This window comes from Spodoptera frugiperda, chromosome 1 (assembly GCF_023101765.2).
Source record: "Spodoptera frugiperda isolate SF20-4 chromosome 1, AGI-APGP_CSIRO_Sfru_2.0, whole genome shotgun sequence".
Taxonomy (NCBI): domain Eukaryota; kingdom Metazoa; phylum Arthropoda; class Insecta; order Lepidoptera; family Noctuidae; genus Spodoptera; species Spodoptera frugiperda.
Window position 1 is genome coordinate 6959532 of NC_064212.1, and position 16168 is coordinate 6975699.

At 35.4% G+C, this 16168-nt stretch overlaps 1 long non-coding RNA gene and 2 other non-coding genes across 3 annotated transcripts; 1 reads left to right on the plus strand and 2 right to left on the minus strand.

Annotated features, from left to right (window-relative positions):
- Nucleotides 1-1705: 1705 nt before the first annotated feature.
- On the plus strand, nt 1706-3529 carry LOC126910635 (uncharacterized). Its single transcript, XR_007705277.1, has 2 exons — nt 1706-1995; nt 2414-3529. It is a non-coding gene; the product is annotated as an uncharacterized LOC126910635 (long non-coding RNA).
- A 7968-nt stretch (nt 3530-11497) lies between these two features.
- Trnas-gcu (transfer RNA serine (anticodon GCU)) lies at nt 11498-11579 on the minus strand. The gene has a single exon. It is a non-coding gene; the product is annotated as a tRNA-Ser (tRNA).
- A 4244-nt stretch (nt 11580-15823) lies between these two features.
- On the minus strand, nt 15824-15915 carry Trnai-uau (transfer RNA isoleucine (anticodon UAU)). The gene is given in 2 exon segments: nt 15824-15859; nt 15878-15915. It is a non-coding gene; the product is annotated as a tRNA-Ile (tRNA).
- Nucleotides 15916-16168: the final 253 nt, after the last annotated feature.

Genomic DNA, 16168 nt, shown 5'->3' on the forward strand with positions numbered 1-16168 from the left:
AATTTCAAATGATAGATTGCTTTTATATTGTTAATGCCTTATTATGATAAAGATAAGAGCATAAAGGTTGCTCAACTTTCTACGACTTAAAATGGAGGCGGGCGCAATATTGTGCTTACAGATGCATCTCTTATGATCGATAAAGCACTGTGGGAACGGATCTCACAAGTGTATAGTTCTAAATACTTTTTTATATGATGGCGTGCACTCATCATAACCGATACCATTTATGTTTCCTTCTTGTGTTTTTTGCTTTGAGTTTTTCAATCGCGACACTGTAGCAGGTGAAGGGAGTATAATTTCACACGAATGATGACGGAAGGAACAGTAAAGCGTTAAGAATACGTCTTTCAAACATTTCAGTACCATCTGCAAAGTAGTATATTTCACACTTTGTTATGTTAGTACTTGTAAATGTACCGTACCCTGAAAGTTTGCTCTTGTTTTACGTATAAAGAGTAGAAGTGACAATATTTGATCACTAGATTATTATTGTTCGGTAATAAATAAAAAGAGTATTTCCCAGGAATGACAAAACCGGAGACGGAATCACCCTTAATCCCATTTCATCAATATGTAACACTTAAAAAAAACGGGGGCACCTTTTGCAACATCCGCTGTCAATTCTCACGAGACAGGTAGCAGCTTCCGTTGAATCTTTTATTAAACGCGCGGAGGATAATCATTACAGAGTGTGCAATGTAGGATATGGGTAACTGTACTGGTCAGGTAACATTCCCGTCTCGTGATTCAAGCGAAATGTATCACAGTTAATGAGACAAGACCAATTTTATCTGGCTCGCCGGCAAACTTGAATTGTTTTGATATCGATATGACATGCGCTTTACATGCTGCTTTACTGATTATGACGCACAGAGGTCAAAGTTTATGCAAACGAATGTTAACTTAATATTTGTTTATTGTTACAATGATTCAACATAGATGTTTTTATCTCTGTGATGTTCAGTAATACATATGTCAATGGGTATATTTACATACATCGATTAACATTGAGTAATAATACTAACGCTGACTTAATTTCACATCGTAGAAAATTAACATAACTACTTAATTTTCATGAATGCAAATTTCAGGGTAGGTATTATCTTCAAATACATATGAAATATGCAAAATCTTTTAGAAATTGTAACAATGAAGTATTATTTATTTAAATGATATTCCGACATTTATATTGAAATGTATCTTGTAGGTACAGTGCAGTGTTATGCAAAAAATCCAGTGCATAAATTGCATAAATAATTGAGGAAGTAATTTGACAGGTCACCTTAGTTTAGGAACTGGTTCACGGCAACAAGTTGTAGTCACGCAGACGGAACGGGGAGCGCCCTGGGAGCCGGCTACGCATGTGTAGTGCGTGCATCGTGTATTGCTCACTTTAAAAAAAATGTTGTTATTGGAGGAGTGATTTCTTTTATAGTGTATTTTTTAAATGAAATCAAATATATATAGTACTTTTTATTTTATCTGCGTATTCACATCTGACTATTAGTTTCAATTCAAAGCTCGTAGTACTAACATATTTAAGTTTGAGCATAAATATGTGATCTAATATTAAAACTCTGCATAATAACTCATTATCTTCATAAATTTAAAGTTTTGTGTTCTCAAATATCAGTTAATTAATAAAGTAATGAATAAAATAAGAATTTTGGCCAATACACTGCAGCGTGACTCAGACGGTAAGTACATGAATATTGGTGGGTCGGTGCGGCGCGGTACTTCCAACCCATGGATAAAAGAAAGAGACTGGATTGGCCTTGTGGGCGGGCCACGCGCGCCGAGGGTGCGAGCCGGCGTACTGCGCGCTGTCATAACGCTCAAATGTCCATACTTACCGGCTAGCAATCGCTGTCATGTTTTGACAGCGTACGTATCTCCGCAAAAATATTATATTATGCCGTCTTGCGCTATTATAACGTGTCGGAAAAGAAGCCAGGTGTGTAGCATAGCACGAGAAGGAATTTCTTTTCACCGGTAAGTCCAAAAACATAAAAATACGTGTGATATTTGTAATTATAACATTAGTATTATGAAATTTATAGACAAAAACGATATAATCGCAAGCAGACTAATAGTAATACATTGCTTGCGATAGATGAGTACAATCTTGCACTACGTGAGCAATCGCGCAATGTATGACGTCCATTGCGAGAGTCCCGAGTACCGAAACAAAAGTTCATTTCCACAAAATCTATGACATCGATAGTGTTGGGCAAATTTGTAATCAATGTCGATTGTTACTATGATACAGTCTATTATAATCAATAGCACACTTTATAATTAAAATAATATTATTTATTACGACTAATTAGTAATGTAGATTTTGAGTGAGTTTTATGTTTTTTTTTTTTATAGAATGTGACATATGATTTATTTTAATACTATGTTTTAGGTTTCCAACAGATCCAGGTGTAAGAAAATTGTGGATTGACACAACTGGTAGAATTATTTTTTTTTTTTTTCAAGTTCCACCACACAGATTAGAAACTGCGTATATTTTTATCTCCACCATATTTATACAGACATTGGTCTTAAAAACTAAGCTTATATAATAATTAATAGTATAATAAACTATGTAGCAAGTTACACGACCAGGTTTAAAACAGTTGAAAAGACAAGTGGTGGGATTCAGGAACCCAAACTAGGAAAACCTGTACTATGGGCTCCTGGATTCCTACTAAATGTAGCATATTTCGTTCGCAACATTTCGATGTTGATAATTACATAATAACAAAGTCAGGGAAAAGAAACTTAAAATTAGGCGTTTATCCGCACAATATCGCAATGTGTAATTCAGTAAGTAAACTGATTTTATTTTAGAAAATTTTAAATTAGTCTCTTTAAATCAGTTTTTTTGTCTAAAAATGGCGATATTTAAAATATCATCTTTCGTAAATTTAAAAAATGATATAATATAACCATGTTATTTCAATGTGTTCCGTACTTTATACAGATTATTGTAAATGTGAGAGCCCTGTAATTAGCTAAATTAGACTAGTAATGCATTTGTGTCAGCTTAGAGTTGTCATGCTCACTCAAAGGTCTCAATGGCGGTGGCACGGGCATTGGATCGCTCGATTCCCTGCAACATGGTTGAGTTGGGCGGTGCTGGTGTACGTGCCATGTTGGTGAACGACCGCTGTCAACTGGGACTGGTCAGCTCCAGACTGTATTAATTTTGTTGTTCTTAAGGTTTTTTTTCTATCGCTTTGACTGAATATTAGTTTTACATTGTTCTCACATAGTTCAAGCAATCGATGCAAAGAAAAGCAATGTTATCAAGAATTGTATTGTGAATCTGATTGAAAAAGATCGAACGAACAGATCTTCGATCTTCTCCATAGGAATCTACACTTTGGAACGAGCAAATAGCTTCACTAGAGGGCTGACCGACAGACAGACGTTATTAAGATTATTATATTTGCTTTGACGTTCAAAAGTGCCTATGATTTATTTATTTTTTACTGATTTTTAACTTATTGAGTAATAAAATTGGTTTTAAAATTCAGTTATGTATTTTTTATTTATTTTACTTTTAATACTTGGTTTCTATTTCGCATGAATACAATTTCACAATATTCAACAATACTTGTAAAACAAAAACAAGATTACTTAAATTTTATCGATATCAACAATCGACCTTTGTCTCGCCCTAGCATACATGAGTTTTTATGCGTGTTAGAGTGTACGTCAAATGCAGTCATTGCGTTTGTGTGACAACCAATAGCAAATTCGAGATTTAAATGTGTGTTATTTATTTGTGGGGGTAATCCGCTCAGACATTGGTCTCTTGCTTGTAGTGAAATTAAAGGGTGGGAGAAACGGCGACACGCGTTCTGATACAAATCAGGAACTATTTCATTTCTACTCTCTTTATATGTTCTGTGTTCCAACCCTCCATACATCCGCGCTCGGCGCACGGTGATCTATTGTTTACTGAGAAAAATGAAACGAGAAAAAACGTTCCCAAACGTATCGTGAGAAATTCATCAAATGCGCTCCCAATTCATTGGGAGGTGCATGGCCGGGAATCGATAAATATGTATCAAGTTACTTCGTCGGTCATCCTGGCCGAAACTACTTGTTCCATGGCCGCCTCTTAACTTAGCCAATTAGCAGTTTTACACAAAGCTAGCTAGCTAAACTTGTGACTTGGAATGGGAATTTTGGAATGGTATTTGCATCAAAATTATATAATTATGACTCGTAAATCCTTTTACAAAATATTGATTGAATGTTTTGCAAATTACTATTGGTATTTATTTTAAACAGAGGCACTTACATTAATAATAACTAATTGTACACGTTAAACGGTACAGTAACTACCCTAGTTCATTATCATATCCCATTCCGTTACTACTGTTTTTATGTCATTTTTTGTTTTGTCTCGTCGCATAATTTGTTTGCTTTTTTTCCTAAAAAATCTACGTTTTTTGCTGTTCCGCTGCAAGTGTAGTTCCCATTATGGGATGTAAGACATTTTAATGTATTCTCGAATGTCGGGACGGTTTGGAAATAAATAAAAGTTTCTGATGGTGTGACCTCGCGCGTTTTTGTTGTTTGTTTATTTTATTTGTGTGGTTGATGATTTAAAATATGATAACGTTGTTGACTAAGGTGTTTGTGAGTAAATATTGTTGTTGCAGCAGCTAGGTATGTCGATGTGTGTGGTGTACCTGAGCACTGTCAACAAGGTGTCGGCGTGCTGGCGCGCGGCGGCGATGTGGTGGCTGGTGTTGCGCCATGGTGCGCACGCGACGCAGCGCCGCCGCACCGCCGCCACTCGCCTGACTCATGCGCATGGATTCCTGAGTGCCAAGCACGAATAACTATCGCATTCGTAATGTAAACGTATCGAGATGACGATACGTCATGAGACGTTAACGGAGTGTGGCAGCACGAAGCCTATTCTTTCAACTATCGAGAGCTCGAATCCAATTCGATAGTGACGTCATGCTAATGTAAACTAGAGAAGCAGCCAAGTGAACGATTTGAATGACTTGTTGAGCATAAAGATTTCGTCTGAAAACTAAATTAAATTTATATATATATTTCAACCTTTGTGTACACGTTTTATGAAATAATATTTATTAAATAAATATTAATTATGTGCAAAAAGTTCTTAAAGCGAGTTAAGAGAAATATAACGTGACATTATCTATGAAAAAAAATAAGTACTTAGTTTCATAAATTTATAATTTTTTTTATGATTTCCGAACGTCGTATTTGACATCACATTTGTCATGCCGGTTGTTTGTTTGTTATTTTATCTTATGTAAAATGTAAATAAGATAAAATTACAATTTTAACATGTTACATTTAAAATGAGGACGATTCAACTCCAATATGAGCTAATGGTGGAATTTATACAAAAGTAAGTAAAGATTTCTAAATGTTTCTTTGATTAGCCCCTTTTTTATGTGATGGACAATAGTTTAACAGAGATTTGTCTAAACCCTCCCCGGGGTGGTAGTTACTAGTGGTTTGCACCGGAGCGAAATCTGGCGTACTGGCGAAATTCACCGGTGATTTGCCGATCTCCGGAGATTCACCGGTGATAACCGGTGATAATCAAGTTTTTATTAATTGAAAAACAAAACAAAATAGATAATTGGACTTCAAAGAACCCTGAACTCTTTGGAAAGCTAGTAGCAAGTGAATTGTGCCACATAAACTGCCAGGAGCGCTTTGATTTGATGACCGAAATAAATAATATAATTCGAAAGAAGCAAATCAGTAAATAAATTATCTTAATTATGTATTAAATTAAAAACTGATGGTTAATAAATATTTCTATTATTTTAGTAGTATTAATATAGTATTGAAAAATAATATTATTTACATAAAAATATTCCAGTTAGATATAATACAATCACCAGAGTTTAATCGGTTAACAACCAATTGATTTCAATCGAGTACTTTTACCGGTATATTACCAGTTATTCTCCGGTACTCACTGCTCCGGTGCAAACCCCTAGCAGTTACATTCAGGCTAAATGGAAGGAGCCATTCAGGCAGCAGCGGATACTTAAACAATATTTGTAATGTAATATTTGATGTATTATCTTTTTACAGATTGGAATATTTGTGGGACCAGTCCAATATTTCTGGGAGCAGTGGGCCTACTGTATTCCTACCACACCACTCACTGTTCCTCACGAAGCCTACCCTTCGCCAGCGCCTCCACCAAAACCACCGATCCTCCATCCGAGGAAGATAGCTGGAATCCTCCACCAGTGAAAAAACCTAAAGCGAGTTTGATTAAAATGTGTATAGATAATGACAAGAATGCTATGCTAAGGAGCATGAGAAAAGTTATTATTTTTTATTAGTTGATTATTTTTTATAACTTACTGTTAATTTTATATTTATTTGAATTTTTCTGTTTTTATGTTATTTTAAAATATTATCAAAATATTGTTAATGCCATTGTATTTATAATAATTATTCTAACTGTGTCAATACTGTGAATGTGGTGCATGTCTATAATTGGCATAAGCACATGATCTTGTGTCTTCATCTTGTTTTTCATTAATGTCTTATAATAATAAATAAATAAATTATATATTATTGGGATTAAGATTAGGATAAAATAGTTTTTAAGTTAGTTAAATAATAATAAATAAAAAAATAAAAATGTGTTTATTGACAAAAGTTAGTACAATAAGTTGCCGGGCTTCCCAAAAAGTAATCCGAAGATACTTGTGTTGGGATAAGCCTCACTCTTCCTTGTTATACAATTGTTTCGCTAATTATAACTACGTTATTAGTTATATATGTATATACATTTTATTAACTATAAAAAGAGGATTTTGTACTAAAAAGTAATAAAACACTTGAAATAACTATGGAGTCTATTTATTCTGTCCACCAAAATGTTTTTTAGTAGTAGTTTTCTTTACTTATTTCCTATTACTGTGGATTACATCCTTCGGCATGAATGGGCTAGCTCGACCGGAGTGATACCACGGCCTCACAGATAACCGACGTGAAACAGCGCTTGCGTTGTTTTGTTGTGTGAGTGAGGTTATCGGAGGCCCAATTTCCCCCTTCCTAATGTTCCCAATCCCCGATTCCCCAACAACCCTTAAACGTATTCGTTGTTGTTGGTACAATCGTTGTTAACGATCTTAAGTACTTGTTGTAGGTACTTTGTTGGTACAACGACGGTCTTGGCATTTTATAAAAATCACTGCAAGCACTCACTGACTTCACAATATAATAATTTTTGTATTATTACAAATTTCGATACCTTTCTCACCGACAAATTCTCAGTGACAAATGTGTCGAGTCGTTTCGATAGCCAGCTTTCGAAATTTACGTTACCGTACGTCAAATGCTCGTTCGTGCTTCCAATTTGTGTCAAAATGTTCTAGGTTTCGATACCAATACGATACGATTACTATACGATAGTTATCAAAAACATTCGTGCTTGCGATATTTAGTTCCTTTTACGCACGGTAGGGGCGCTGTTCAAATCCCATAGAAAATTCTTTCGATTGCGATACGAATACTTTCTCGATAGTTTTCGTGCTTAGCACACTGTTTTGTACCAACTACCACTGTACTATCACCGTAACATTATGCCCAAACGATCTGCCAACGCATTGTCTTTGAACTTACTGTGCGGCGATTAATGTCAGTGTTGATTTACAGTTGTTAAAGTCTCGACGACCGGCACATTGTATACCAATCTCTGAATATTATATTCACACTGACTAAATTATGTTTTGTTAAAATTATTGTTCTCACTCTATTAAGATATTGTAACGAATAGTCCACTTTCCGTTGCAATTTGTTTATAAATTACATTAGGTATACACTAAAAGGTGTGGTATTTACTTCTATTTACCTACAGTGGAACAAGTTTTGCTGTTTTAGATGTAATTTTGGATGTTTATTAATTTTGTGACATGTGCATTAGTATCTCGTCTGATGAGACAAATAGAAGCACAATTTATGAAAGAAATGTATACCTTCGTTTATATCTGAATTTGGGATTAATTAAATATTGGGTAATTCTATACTTCTGTTTATAACTTAGGTTACTGAATCCGCGTAATACGACTTTCGACTTTATCTTAGGTTCTACCCAAGTGTTCAGTCCGATTGGTTCACAGCTGCGTCACTAATAAACAAGCGCCGTCAGACAACTGTCATATTGCATGATGTAGTTACGATAACAACTTAAGTAGTTACCTATCAGTTAGGTAACTCAGTAACTAATATGTTCTGATCTGAAAACATGAACAATTTTCTTTAATAATTGTTGTGTATTTATTTTATTCGACAAGGAAATGGTTGACATTCAATTATAGTTTTGATGTACCAAACTTCAATAACTGATTTCGTAGCAGTATCTACGTCTACGAACATAGTGAACTAGCAAAACGTAGTATTCATCGCCTGCAAGCATCACCTTTCGATCGTTAACCAACCACATACAACCCACGCGTGGTGTTGCAAATGTCGGCTGCTAGTGACCGGACCCATACGCCACGCTCGACATATTGTTTTGTTGACTAGGTATCATTTATCACCATTAAAAATAATTCGATAAACGTCGCAAGTGTTGTTAACTGGGGCGCCTGGGCGGGCGCGGCTTGCGGTGCTTGACGCGGAGAGACGCGCGCCTGCGCAGGTACTACGCCGCGTCATACTGATTTTATTGCGATCTTGATTAATATTTACGATTCAATTCTTTGTACCACTCGTGAATTACATATGACAGTATGGTTCGCACAGCTCGCGCTGACCGTAATTTGATAAATTGGTTTAGGCAAATTCTTAAGTATTAGCGATTCGCAACGCATTTCCACGGGTGATGTAGGTGTTCAAGAGTTGTAAAATCAGCATGAATCATGATTAAATGTAACACTAAATAACTTGCAAATAAACTTATACTCAAAATTACCTATCCTTTGGAAGATAAAGATACAATTGATTGTTTTGACAAAGTTTAGACTTGGCATTTGAACAGCGATCTTTGTTATGACTTATGAGAGATCTTTGGTATTTTGATTTGTTAAAGAACATCTCGGGCTTATTGATATGAAAGTAACAATTGTCGCAGGCCGTTGCAGCAGCCCACCCACTTTGCGTCATCTGATAGAACAACTTTCTCGGTTTTTTTGTTCAAATTCAAAGGGTAATCCAATCTGACAAGCACGAATGATTTGCCACAATTGTCAATCATGCCTACTTACGAATAAATCTGAGATGCGAATAATTACCTAAATACTTATGCAAATTCTCGCACGTGGTCCTATTAGAAAGTTGGATGAAAATAGTGGGTTGTTGTGACCGATGGACAGCCGATAGTGGAGTGTGGACATGTCCTCGATGACAACGGGGCGGTGTGCGGCCGAGTTGGACGCGCCACGGTAGCAACGCGTCTCATAAACAAACGCTCCTGTTTGACAGATACAATCAGCGCCTGCGCGCCGACGATTGTCAGCGGGCCATTCTATTGTGACAGCCACGAACTGTGCCAAAAAGAAAAGTCATTACAATTAACCGGTTACATTTTAGTACACTTATCAGTTGAGGTGTTCATCTATGCGCATGGTGCTTTCTTTCAAGTATTGACATCAATTCACGACGACAATAATACATTATAATGTCAATTGCTGATTACGGGGAGAATTCACAGAAAGAAATCCTTAGGTAGGTACTTACACCAGATAAGTAGGTACCTAATGTTATCGTCATTCAATTGTTGAACATTTAAAGTTGGAAACTTTTTCTTGTTTAGGCTGATGCTTCATGAGGTAAGGATAAGGGTTTGAGATTATTACGGTATTCGGTATTTATATTTATCATTCACACTTAACTTGATAATGCTTTGCAGAACTGAATAATACTCATGAGACTTGTCTTTAATATGAAAATTTACCTGGGGTGTAAGGCGTAAGAGTAGTATATTTCTCTAATAGCCAGTATGGAGTTCGGAATAGGAATGAAAACTGGGCATCAACATGAAACACCTTTTTTTGCTTTAGTTTGACAATATGATAAAAACCAAGAACATTATATACTAGTAAAAAGTGTGTTTAAAATGTTTACTTTTATTTATTGTGTACCGAACATAACTATAGAAATTGCCACTTCCAAAAAGAAAGATGCTGAACTTTTTGCAAGAATTGTTGTGGTTGGTACAAAATCCACATGAAAATTATAAATTTTTGTATGAATTTCAATTTTTTATCCGTGTCTGGATGACATGTGTACGTGTAAGTGAAATATATTACGCCCGCACCCACGTTACAGGAGAGAATGCTAATGCATAACAAATTTATTGACAACTGAAAAAAAAATTGCTTCAGTAATCCTCTGTCTTCCTTACAGGAAACAGAATTTACAAAATACGTGCCACATTCGATGTTATCTAACGTTTTGACATTGCTTAGGTTAATCCATAAATACTAAATACCCTGTGTGTCTTTAGATTTACAAAACAACCATACAATTTAATACCACATCAAATTAGTGCCATGGTCGGCAGTCAGTTATACGTTTGGCACCCGGATCCAGGAGTATAATACCTAGCTTTAATTAACTATTATTATAAACACAATGCATATAATAGCGTCGTGAATTAAAAGACTCCGTTAGTCTGTTATTTATGAATTGATCGACTTCTGTCCGGTGACGAAAGCAGACCACTTCGTGATCAACGGTGCTCCAAAATCAATGCTAAACACAGTTGTCCCAAGCTTATCTTTCCGACTGGATTGTATGAGTACCCACTTACAGCGGAATTTTAATTCGTCATGAATTCTTTGTATCTTATCTGACCTATTGAGACTGTATCAAAATATTTTATAGGTAATGAATGAGGCTAAATTATGCATTTAAGTGTCGTGAAAATACTACTGATCTATAATATAAGTGCCTTAATCGACTTTCTCCCGAATTCATATCGTTTTTAAATATTTTTAAGCAGTATTTGCAGTATAGTAAAAAGCTGTGAAAGTTATTCTACTGAAAAACAAATCTTGCACAGTTATCCACCTTTGTATAACTGTCACAACATGATTGTTGGTATAAAACGGCATTGTTTGGTAAACGTTTATACTTGGTTAAAGAACAAAATGTGTTTTATTGCGAGGTCGGCGTTCGATAGACTAATAACCTGTCGCCACTTACGAGTTACGCGTTGTCGTGACCTTTGACCTATCATTCACTGCTGTTACTGTCGCTGGTAGCTACCGGCCGGTAGCGTGGGCATTGCTCGAACACAAATATATTATCTACCTAGATAATAATTTACAATGACTAAGGTTATTTTTATCATTTGTTAACAGGATCTAATTATAAACTGTCTGACTCCAATCTTTTACAATATTTTATCATTACACCTACATGAACGATATCATAAATCAAATTATTTCTTTAATTGGGAACATTAAAAAAATATTTAATGTATATTGTCTTTAGTAAAAATCAAATAAAAGTTTATCAAAAATCTGTTAGTCGACGAGGATGGGATTCGAACCCACGCGTGCAGAGCACATTGGATTAGCAGTCCAACGCCTTAACCTCTCGGCCACCTCGTCTTCGACGTATCTATCCAAATATAAGTATGTACCTAAAGAAGGTACTCTTGTAGGAATAACAAAGTTCTCCATATTCCATCTTTCAGCGAAGTTAATGTTAATTGAATATTTCTGAGGAGTAACTTCGTATTTGTAAAATAAAGTAAGACTAAATACAATACGCAGATTGATATTCTATTAAATATCGGTAGAGTACAATGGCAGCCGTATTCCTAAAGTACATACTTTATGGCCCTAGTCTATATTATTGCTGATCATGTGATATCCGGACAGGGTCCTTATCTTTATTGCCTTTCTATCTTTGTTCATGTTTCGTTTCTATCTATATGTCAATTTAAAATCAAAATATACGCATATAAGATGGAATCAATTGTATGGCAATTGTTTACTTTGTTTGTTATCTGTATTTCCGGAGATGTTCAAGATCATTAGTTTGTGTAATTTTATTGACAATCAGATTCGAAAGCAACGGTTTATATTTGTAATTAATGAAATGCATCAACTTAATTATTATAGAGGACTACCTTTCTTATTTACCATGGTACTAATGAATCAATATGTTTCAATTCTATCGAAGTTTTTTATAATGGTCAGAAGTAGCCGTGTCCGGACCGAGTAGTTTTCTAAGGCGTTGAACGTATGGCCTTTTGTCACGTGTGTCCACATTCTCGTTGCAGTTGGCTACGCACGTACCACTTCCCTCCCGAATATTTTCTCGTAGGTGATATAAAAAATCACCCAAGTAATGTGTTGGGGGTTGTTCGCGCACGGTCAACAATTTACATTCCTCACGACTTAAGGTCGGCATGCCGGGGTCGGTCGGGTCGATTTCTACATGTAAAAGATCATAAAAAACGTGACAAAAGAAATCATTAGGAATTTACAGAAACCTGCGTGATATCACGGAATTGTGTTAAGTTGGCCATTGATATGTTGAGGAAAGAGTTATTAGTTTTCAATTGAGTAGAGGTTGTTCAGTTGTTCTAATCAGATGAGGGCACGAGTTAAACAAATAGCTGGAGTAAGGGGGCGGCTGGTGCGCGGGCGCCGGGCGCCGGCGAGCGGTCGGGCAGGATCAGGAGGTCACGCAGCGTGCAGCGGCAGCCCGATTAGTTAGTAGTTTAGTACGACGTCGTGCACCCTCCAGCTGACTACTGGACGTACCTGACTACTGATAGACTGCATTCACCGCACAGTCGTCAGTCACACATTTATTTAAAGGGCAACTTCAAGTAACGGCATAAATGTACACTTTGTTTGTTGTTTTGAGTAAATTCTCTTTTTGTTTGGAATACAGTTGATCATTTGTAAATCATACGATTTATGTTTTTTTATGGTATAAGATGGTAAACGATCAGACAGATCACCTGATGGTAAGCAATCGTCGCCGCCCATGGGCACACCGGAAGCGTTACAAATGCGTTGCTGGCCTTTTGGGGGCAAGTATTTAGGGTTGTTGGGACATCGGGGATTAGATAGATTGGCGGGGAGGCTATTGGGGGTAATTGGGTCTCTGGTAACCTCATGCACACAACAAAACATAACGCAAGCTTTGTTTCACGTCGGTTTTCTGTGATTCATAGTTCTCCCACACATAAAACTCTCAATTTCTAATTGAAACTCGTCCGATTATGTTGACAACGTGCTCTACAGTTGCGTTTTTAATATCGCCAAGTACCGCGATACTGATACCGGTCAGAAAGCGGTTACATCAGGCTATTGTCTCAGTTTATTGACTTTGCTCAGATAAGTGAGCTATTAGACATTAGCCAGCGATTGGCTCTCGACAAATTTGGCAATACATCTGAGTCCCTGTTTCGTGAAGGATTAATGATGGGATGTCGTAGTACGCGCCTCAAGCGCTGTGTTTGTTAAACTTTGCAACTGCATGTTTGAGAGCCATTGAGTTCTTTCAACGAAAATGTTTGTCATTTGTCGTAACATTGGTTTACCTGCTTTTCTCTGGAGGGACTAAGTATAAAGTAGACTCATTTTTTTAGGCAGGATTGTAAACTGAGATACTCGTACACTATACTAACACAGGGAAAGGTACTTTTCCTATTTATCGCTTAAATATTTTTTGGAATTATATTGAGAATCAAATATAGTAAATGCAAATGGCAGTTATAGAATATTTTACAAAGTATTTCAGTACCAGTAAAACATAAACATGCTTAATTAAACTTAAACACTAAACTAAACAAAAACTTAAACATAAATAGGTTTATGCTTAATTGCTTATAATTTAGTTTTAGGTGCTACATTTATTTGGGTAAAATACTTTACAACCTAAACAAATAATGGTTGTAGTTTATATTCTATCATATATCGGCTGATTACCTGCTTGCGATACAAAATGGATAACATAAATCTCATTTCCCTTCTTTTACTTTCATTTTGTTTTTGTATTTTATTCATCTTGTTGCATTCCTTCATAGCCTTTCTCACTACTGAAAATCGTTGTAGCCTTATTAAAACTTCTAATTGGTAAGTAAACCAGTAAAAGCCTAACACGGGTAACGAAGACACTGCTTTTGGCGGTTGTCCTCAAGAACTGAAACTTGGTAATGCAATCTCGATATCGAGAGGTCTCGTTGCTTTTTAGATCGAGATTAATCTTACTAAAAATGGATGAGACTCGGAAAACTACTTAAAATCCATTAAAAAACTAGCCTCCAACTTCGTCCACGTAAATTAGGCAGCATTATTTTATTTTATTAATTATTTTTCAAGATCTCGCAAGATTGATTTTTTTTCTCGCGATATCTCATGAGGTTGTAGTTTAACCGACTTCATAAAAAATGAGGTTCTCAGTTTGACCTGTATGTATGTTTGTGCACGATTATCTCGCGTTTGGCTGAACCAATTTTATTGCGGTTTTCAGCATAGTATTTTTCAGACTTAGGAGAAGGATTTAGTTATATTACCAGACTTAAAAATGGAAGTTTGCCCTTTAACACATATTTTCACGTTTTACGCGATCAGATCACTTTTGAAGACAGTTTTTTTAAACTTTGTTTTAGAATTATTTAATCTCGCGAGATTATCATAAGGTAACTGAATTGACTGATGAAAACAGCAGCATTTTTATACACAAATTCCACTTACTTAGTTATGTCCCGAGTTTTTACCATTATTTTATAATACGATCCTAAAATGGCGTGTAATTTAGGTGTAAGTACTACTAGCACCAGTCTTTCCATAAGAACTGCAATGCTGTACTGAAACGGATAAATTCATATCAAAACTCATTTCCTAAATAACCTCACTATCACACACTTTGAAAACCCATCAAATATATCAACATGCTAATAAAACCTAAAATGTCGAAATACTCATCTGACTAAATTCTTCTCACTTCCGTCATCACTTGGTGGCGCTAGTGTCGTATCACGTACGTATTTTCATAATAGTTACGAAACGTTAAACTTACTTCGAATGAAATTACTTTGCAAAATACAATTTTAGAATAGCACTGATGACCAGAAAAATACAGGAGAATTATCTACTTGTTGTTTTTCAAAGTTATAAAAGTTTTTTAAGATAAGTGCGGTTTTATTAGCTTCTAATGAACGAATAAAGTAAAAGTGGCATCATGATCGTTTTATTTAAGCTCATAGATGACTGACACCAATAATCACAAAGTTCAATAAAGATTTTTGTTCCAGATTTTGCTTTTTACTTTAATACTATTACGTACGTAATTACGTATTTACTACGATATTGACGAAGTGAAAAAAATATTGAAAAATATCATAAAAAATATGCGATTTGAATAAGCTAAACTTTTTCATTTCAGTTCATTTGGAAGTATGTATTGTATTATTACTACATATTATTATAATGTGCTAAGTTTACATACATAAATTAACTATTAATTAATTTACATACATTTAATTTATTTTGAGATTAAAAAACGCCACACTTACTATATAAACTTAACTCTTTTCAATACATCTTGTTTTATTATACAGGAAAATTGGTAAAATTTAAATCTTTGATCAATGTGAATTGGCCAGGTATAACAAACTGGTAAAATATCATTTTAATTTAAATAACATTGTTTTACTGAAAAAAGAACATAAAAACTTACTAGGTATAAGTACGAATAACTATTAGATTTTGTCAACTTTATCAATTTTTAAATACACATTTTGATCGAGGAATATGGGAGAGGAAATCATATAACATTGATTATTTCACAATAATAAAATAAAACAGAAACATCAGATCAACAAAAAGAATGCTCCAGGTGAGGCTCGAACTCACAACCCCGGCATTGCTCACGAACACTGTCTTATAAGTACCGTGCGCTAACCAATTGCGCCACTGGAGCGATGCTCGGGCTGTCCAAATTACAATATCCTATCCACGTACCCCTCCGCCCCGCGCCTCGACCCTCGCCACACCATCCATTCATGAGGAAGTTGTAGCTGAATGACTTTGTGTATTGCGTCATAATTTATGGAAATTAGTACAGTTTTGTACATAGGTTGTTAGTAACGTTAACGTTTTATGGTATTTATTTAACACTTGTTTGATAAAGCGTTTCATTAAGTCATTCTAACTACTACCTAGTTAACGATAGT